Genomic DNA, 8,572 nt, shown 5'->3' with positions numbered 1-8,572 from the left:
TGTGAACACATGGAGAAAGAGTTGGCAAATCTGCTGCTACCATCAGACATGTCACTGAGTTTGGTGGTATAAATTCAGTCCAATTAAGTGAAAGCATATGACACTTGGTTCATGCTCCATAAAGAAGGTCATTATATAATGATAGAAGGATCTATCCAGCAAGAGGATATAAAAATCATAAATATGTTTGCATCCAACACCACAGCACCTAGATATATGAGGCAAACACTGTTGGACATAAACAGAGAGATATACACAAATAAAATAATAGATGGGAATGTCAATGCACCTGTCTCAACATTGGATAGATTATCTAAGCAACAAGTCAAAAGAGAAACACAGGATTTAAATGACACTTCAGACCAATTGGACATGGCAGAGATCTATAGAACATTTCATGCAATAATTCCAGAACATACATTCTTCTCATCAGCTCATAGAACATTCTGCAGCATAGACCACATGTTTGGCCACAAGTCAAGCCTCAACAAATTTTAAAAAGTTGAAATCATTTCAAATATCTTTTCAGATCACAAGAGATAAATACCAGAAATCAGTAACAAGCAAAACTTCAGAAACTATACAAATATATTTCAAATATACAACATGCTCCTGAATGACTGATGGGTCAAAGAAGAAATTAAATGGGAAATAAATAATTTCTTGAAACTAATGAAAATAAAGATACATCATACCAAAACCCATGGGATACTGCAAAACCAGTACTAAGAGGAATGATTATTGCAATAAATTCTTACATGAAAAGAATAGAAAGAATCCAAATAAATAAACTTATGTTACCTCAAAGAACTAGAAAAACAAGAACAATCTAACTCCAAAATTAGTAGATTGAAAGAAATATTTATGATCAGAGCAGAACTAAATAAAAACAGGTGCCAAAAAATGATACAAAAGATCAATGATACAAAAGATCAAGTGGATTTGTTGAAATGATAAATAAAATAGACAAACCCTTCACTTGCCTAACTAAAAAATGAACAGAGAAGATCAAAATAATAAAAATCAGAAATGAAAAAGGAGTCTTTATAACCAATAACAGAAATACAAGGAATAATTAGAAACTATTATGAACAACTTTATGCCAACAAATTTGAAAATCTGGAGGAAATGGATAAATTCCTGGACACATACAAACTACCAACACTGAACCAAGAAGACAGAAAATTTCAATAGGCCAATAATGAACCACAAGATAGAATCACTAATCATCAGTCTCCCAACAAAGAAAAGCCCATAATCAGATGGCTTCACTGCTGAATTCTACCACACAATTAAAGAAGAATTAATGCCAATCCTTTTAAAACTGTTCCAAAAAATTGAAACCAAGCCCATTTTCCCAAACTCATCCTCTAAGGACAGCATCACCCTGATACCAAAACTAAAAAAACACAAAAAAAAAAAAAAAAAAGAAAAGAAAAGAAAAGAAAAGNAATCCTTTTAAAACTGTTCCAAAAAATTGAAAGCAAGCCCATTTTCCCAAACTCATCCTCTAAGGACAGCATCACCCTGATACCAAAACCTGAAAAACACATAACAAAAAAAAGAAAAAGAAAAAGAAAACTACAGGCCAATATCCTTGATCAACATGAATACAAAAATTATTTAAAAATATTAGCAAAGAGAATAAAACAGCACATCAAAAAGATTATTCATCATGATCAATCCCTGGGATTCAGTCCAAGGATGCAAGGATGTTTCAACATATGAAAATTAATAAATGTGATACACCACATGAACAAAATTAAGGACAAAAACCATGTGATCACCACAATAGATGCAGACAAAGTATTTGACAAAATTCAGCATTCCATCTTGATAAAGACTCTCAACAGATTACTTATAGGATAGTATCTCAATATAGTGAAAGCCACAAATGGCAAGCCCACCAACTTCATTCTGAATGGGGAAATGCTGGGAGCTTTTTCTTTAAGAGAAGCAAGAAGACAAAGATGTCTACTCTTACCACTCCTATTTAACATAGTATTGAAAGTACTAGCCAGGACCCAGACAAGAGAAAGTAATAAAGGGCATCCAAATTGGAAAAGACAAAGCCAAACTGTCCCTGTTTGCAGATAACATGATCTTATATACAGAAAAAAAAACATAAAACTCTACCAGGAAACTCCTAGAGATGATAAATGAATTCAGTAAAATTGTAGGGTACAAAACCAATATACAGTGTGGAGATTTCTGAAACAGTTACAGATAGAATCACTGTAAGGGGTTTCCAGTCACCATAGCAGAATAGATGGTCCCCAGCATAACTCTCTCCCCCAAATCAACCAATGTACAACTATTAAAAAGCAATGACAGCCAAGCTGGGGCTGCTAGAGCTCAGGGAAGAGGAGGAGAAACCTACCAAGTTCATTAGGGCAACAGAAGCCATGATGAGAGCAGGAAAGGATCACTCCCACCATTTTGAATCCTGGCCTCTTCAAGGCTGGAGCTGGTGAACACATGGAGAAAGAGTTGGCAAATCTGCTGCTGTGCCCTTCATATAAAGTTGTTTGGAGGCTGCAGGGGAAAGGAGGGTCTTGGTGGCCTCTAGGCTAGCAAGGCCACTAACAGGGTTCCTGTGGACCCATGTAGGAGTGAGGAGCCATTCTGAGGACAGTGATTCATTGCTAGGGACTGGTGCATGGCCCAGTCTATGAGAAGTGTTTGGAGTGTGGGTGGTGGGAGAGATGGACCCATTGGCGGAATATTGGTCTCCTACGCTGTCAATGCAGGATCACTTAGTGGAGACTCATCAGGAATACAGAACTTCAGGTATACAATACAAACTGAAATTCAGTTTACTGAAATGTCTCAGATCAACACCAGAGTTTCCACACAACCCAGGTGCACCAGAACTCACAGGACCTGGAAGTGCAGATAATGTCAACCATTAAAACTTGAACTACACAAATAGTCTTCCCCTGGGAATCAGCCACAAAGCAGCAATTTAGCTCAACTACAGGGTTCAAGTGCCAGTACCCATAGGAAGTTCCCCCATATTAGAGGTAAGCAAAGGACAACAGATTAGTTCCAGTGCAGAGTTTCAGTGGTGGGAACAGGAAATAATCCAACACAGAACTGAAAGAAAAAAACAAAACAGCCACAGACCAGAAACAAAGTTTTATACAAAATAGTAAAGGTCTCACATTACCAAAGAACACTAGAAGTACTGGAAGCCCCTAGGGCTCTGAAGCCAGGGAGGGGGTAGGGCTGGGGGCCATAGCCATCCCCCTCTACACCCACAACCAGCCCATCCACTACCACCAAGCCACCACCAGAAATGCCCCAGGATCCCAAGCCAGGGCAGTGGGGGGCAGAGGGCCTCAGCCACACCCTGCTGACATCTTCATCCAGCCCAGCAACAATCGTGCCACTGCTGGAAGTCCCCTGGCATCCCGTGCAGGGAGGAGAGGTGTGCCATCGGCCTCAAACATGCCCCTCTTCCTTTCTCATTCTCCCACTCTATTTTCTTCCTTTTTCCTGTTTCCCCCTCCAACCAAATGCTCTGCAAAAACACCTTTGAATGTAGAAAATAATAGTATAAATAAATAAATAATCATATTAAAGGAAAAAAAAAACTACCATGGATCCAGCCATCCCACTTCTGTGGATATGCCCAAAGGAATGGAAATCATCGTACCAAATGGAAACATGCCCTCCCCTATTCATTGCAGTTCTATATACAATAACCAAAATATGGAACCAATGTAAATGTTCTTCAGCTGACAGCTGGATAAGGAAAATGTGGTATATATATACAATCAAACACTACTCAGCCAAAAAAAAAAAAAGAACAGAAATTCTACCATTTGCAGCAACATGGGCTTGGAAAAAAATTATTTTAAGTAAAATTAGTCAGATTCAGAAAGAACTTAAGCATGTCCTCACTCATAACTGGGTACTAGGAAGGAAGGAAAGAAGGAAGGAAGAGAGGAAGAGGAGGAGGGAGAGAGAGAAGAAAAACAGAAAGTCCACAATTATACACTGATCTTTCAAAAAAAGAGAACCGATCTGTGGTTACTAGCAGTGGAGGTGGAGGGGGGGGAGGATGTTGAGGAGAGATTAGGTAGGGAGTATAAAGAAGGATTATGATTTTTAATAGTGAATATGTTAACAATATTGATTTGATCAATACATGTTGTACAGAGGTGATGGTAGTCAACACTGTAGCCCAACTATGTGTATAATTAATTATGCTTCAGTAAAAATTTAAATAAGATAAAAATAAATAAAACGAACATACAAAAGTTATTTGTGTTTTTATGTACCAACAACAAACCAGCAGAAAAAGAAATCAAGAAAGCAAGCCCATTTACAATGCCTACCAAAAAATAAAATAAAACAAAATGCTTACAAGTAAATTGAATAAAGGAGGTGAAAGATTTCTACAAGGAGAACAAAAAATCACTGCTGAAAGTAGTTAAAGAGGACACAAAAAGATGGAAGGACAATGAATTGGAAAAATTAATGCTATGAAAATGTCCATATACCCAAAGTGATCTACAGATTCAATGCAATCCAAATCAAAATACCAATGACTTTCTTCACAGAAACAGAAAAGACAATCCTAACATTCATATCATACAACAAAAGACCCTGAATAGCCAAAGCAACCCTGAGCAAAAGAAGTAAAGGAGGAGGCATTACACCATCTGACTTCAAATTATACTACAAAGCTATCATAACCAAAACAGCATTGTATTGGCAAAAAAAAAAAAAAAAACAGACACACAGACCAATGGAACAGAATAGAGAATCTGGAAATCGTCCGTGTACTTTTAGCCAACTGATCTTTGACAAAGGCTCCAAGAACATACTGTGGGGAAAGGACAGCCTTTTCAAAAAGTGGTGCTGGGAAAACTGGATATCCATATGTAGAATAATGAAATTAGACCCATACCTCATGCCATATACATTAATCAACTCAAAATGAATTAAAAGCACAGATATAAGACCTGGGCTTATAAACCCCCAGAAGGAAACTTAGGGAAGACACATAAGAACACAGGTCTGAGCAAAGACTTTATGAATAAGACTCAAAAGCACAGGCAAAAATAATCCAAACAAATGGGATTATATCAAAATAAAAAGCTTCTGCACAGCAAAGGAAATAATCGACAGATCGAAAAGACAACATACAGAATGGAAGGAAATAGTTGCAAACTATGCATCTGACAAGGGTTTACTATCTAGAATATAGAAAGGAATTCAAACAACTTAACAGAAAAAAAATCCAACTTAAAAAATGGACAAAGGGGCTAAATAAATATTTCTCCAAGGAATACATAGAAATGGCTAATGGGTACACGAAAAATGCTCATCACTTAGCATCAGGGAAATGCAAATCAAAAGCACACTGAGGTATCATCTCACCCCAGTTAGACTGGCTATTATCAAAAAGACAGAGAATGACAAATGCTGGGGAAGATCCAGAGAAAAGGGAACCTTCTACACTGCTGATGGGACTGTAAATTAGTACAGACTTTACAGAAAACAGTATGGAGGTTTGTCAAAGAACTACACACAGAATTACCATACAATTCAGCAATCCCACTTGTGGGTATATGACGAAAGGAACGGAAATCATCATGTAGAAGGAAACCTGCACTCCCATATTTATTGCAACTCTATTTGCAACAGCCAAGGTATGGAACCTACCTAAATGTCCATCAGTGGATGACTGGATAAGGAAAATGTGGTATATATACACGATGGAATACTACTCTGCCATAAAAAGAATAAAATGATGCCATTTGAAGCAACATGGACGAATTTGGAGAAAATTATTATTATTATTATTATTATTTCCTTTTTGTCTTTTTTCGTGACCGACAACGGATCGCAACCCTCAGTGTCGCGCCCGTACCAGACCGGGACTGGCAACGGAATTGCAACCCTCAGTGTTGTGCCTGTACCTCGCTCAGCCAGTGAGCGGCTGGTCTGTATGTGGGATCCGAACCCTCGGTGGGGAGTGCCGCTGCGCTCCCAAGCAGCGCACTGTAGCAGTGCGCCACGCCACCGGGCCGGCCCTGGAGAAAATTATTTTAAATGAAACAAGCCAGGCACAGAAAGAGAAATACTGCATGTCCTCACTCATAATGGGATCTAAAAAATAAATAAACTTTTGCTCAGTTGGTTAGACTGTAGCCTCATAACCCCAAGGTCATGAGTTCAAATTCTTGTACTGGCCCAACACACAAAAATAACAAAGAAAGAATAATAATAATAATTTAAAAATAATTAAGAAAGACAAAAAAACACACTAATTGAACTTTCAGAAGGAGAGATCGGAGGAAGGGAAGGAGTAGAGGGAGGGAGGTTTACGGAGAGATTTGTTAGTGAACGTAACAAATGAGTACATTTTGTCATGACGAATTTGCCAACTATCCTGAGTTCATCATCACATATTGTACATAAACACTGATGGTCAACTCTGTATTCCCAATATATGTATAATCAATTGTGTTTCATTTAAAGAAAAAAATAAATAAAAAGAAAAAAAAATCAAGGGTCTGAGGGTCTGATAAAATCATTCCCACCATGTTTATCTGCCTAATATTCTCTGATAAAATGTTCTGGAATAGGTAACCCATATTTATGCTATGTGGAAAACATCGCCTTTTAAGTCTTTCAGAAAATGAACTCCAAACCCATATTCACGATTTCTGATTTGAAAACGAAATAAAGTTCAGGAGAATATAGGATGAAATGGCCTTTTGCCCACACTGTAGGCACAATCTTACCTGTACGCACTCAGCACACATATGCAAAAGCTCTCTTGGTCTCTGCTTCAAACCATCCCTCCTCCACAGAAGGGCTGACAGCCGCTGCCTATAATGAAAGATCTGGCTGTCCCTGAAATGTTTGTCCCTGAAATGTCATTACAGGACAGAGCAGTCTGTAAAGGTGAGTGCTACAGAGTAAAGATGCACCCACCATTGGTTTTCTTAGCTCCTCCACAAGGCAGCGGGCTTCCTCCTGAGTACATTCCTCAATAGTCCTCTTTCCCATCCCCAAATTCCACAGGGTCATGAGTGAGAAGCGCCAGGTCTCTTTCCATCTCTTTCCATTGCTGAAAATGATTCCTAACAAACAGGAAGCAGAAACTAGGAGGGAGATCCCAGCAGAAACTAGGAGGGAGATCCCAGGAAGCAGAAACTAGGAGGGAGATCCCAGGGAAGAGTGAACTGACACTTGGCAGCCATGTGTCTGTGCCAAGCTCTGCCTGAGGATTTCTTCAAGTCTCTGATTTCAGCTCTCCCACCCCCATTACCAATGCTGACACAGGCACATTCACACCTACCATGTCCTTTATTAAATTTGTCCATCCCTGGGAAACTGCCTCTTCCAGAAAACTCCTCTCCCATATCAATCAAGGCTTCCTTCACTGCTTCATATCCATGCAACACGACTGTGGGCTTCATGCCAAAATAAAGAGTGAACACAGGGCCATGGACTTTTGAGAACTGGGAAAGGAGATGAAAATCATAGCAAAATAAGTGGCTATATGGTTCATATATTATGCCTGATTCAGACATATTGTCACTGCATTCTCTATACTTTTATTCTGCTACACACAGCTTCAAATATTTCTGAATTTTATTCATAAATATGATTGTGATTGTTATAGTTGCCACTATGGATGACCCATGATGTGCCACACAGTGCCCAGGCAATTGGTGCACAGATTACAATTAATCTTCACACCAACACATTCAGCAGGTATATGTGTCCTGTTATAAAACAAAAAGCTGATGTTAGAGAATTTCAAATTCATTTTCAGTGGCCCACAATTAATGCACAGAAGACCCACATTTGATCCTTTCCTAATTTGATTGCTGATTCTGAGCAATTTACCAGCTGCACATACTCACCTTGAGACCACTACCCAGCTGTAGGCTTCAGAATCCCCTGTAAAGCTTTTTCCATAGGGATCCTGACTCTGTAGCCCTGTGATAAACACTAGAAATCTACTGTTATAAAGTCACCCCAGGTGATTCTAATGACCATCCAAGTTTGGGACATGCTGATATTACCAGCAGAGACACAATGAGCACCACATGGGAAGCACCAGGACATCCAGCTTCTCCTGGAGGAACAATTTCTAACATCCACAAGCAATTTTGGACACAGACAGCAGGTTTGTGCAGAAACCAAAAAAGTTCTGATACCACCAAGTCATTCACTTATGCTGGTCCTGAGCCTATAGCTATTTCCTTGACATCAGAGAAAATAAATTGATTCTTCAGAGAAGTAAAATTTATATGGCTATTCCTAATGAAACAAAGGAAACTATAACAGATGACTTTTTTTTTCTTTTTTTTTAAAAGATGACCGGTAAGGGGATCTCAACCCTTGACTTGGTGTTGTCAGCACCACGCTCACCCAGTGAGCAACCGGCCATCCCTATATGGGATCTGAACCCGTGGCCTTGGTGTTATCAGCACCGCACTCTACCGAGTGAGCCACGGGCCGGCCCCATTTAATGAAATATCTAAACACAAACACACACTTCCCTTACCATTTACCTTCAGCAGGAAATCATAAAAAATGG

This window comes from Galeopterus variegatus, unplaced genomic scaffold, assembly GCF_000696425.1.
Source record: "Galeopterus variegatus unplaced genomic scaffold, G_variegatus-3.0.2 Scaffold5370, whole genome shotgun sequence".
In the NCBI taxonomy this organism is placed as follows: Eukaryota; Metazoa; Chordata; class Mammalia; order Dermoptera; family Cynocephalidae; genus Galeopterus; species Galeopterus variegatus.
This window is presented reverse-complemented; position numbering follows the sequence as displayed.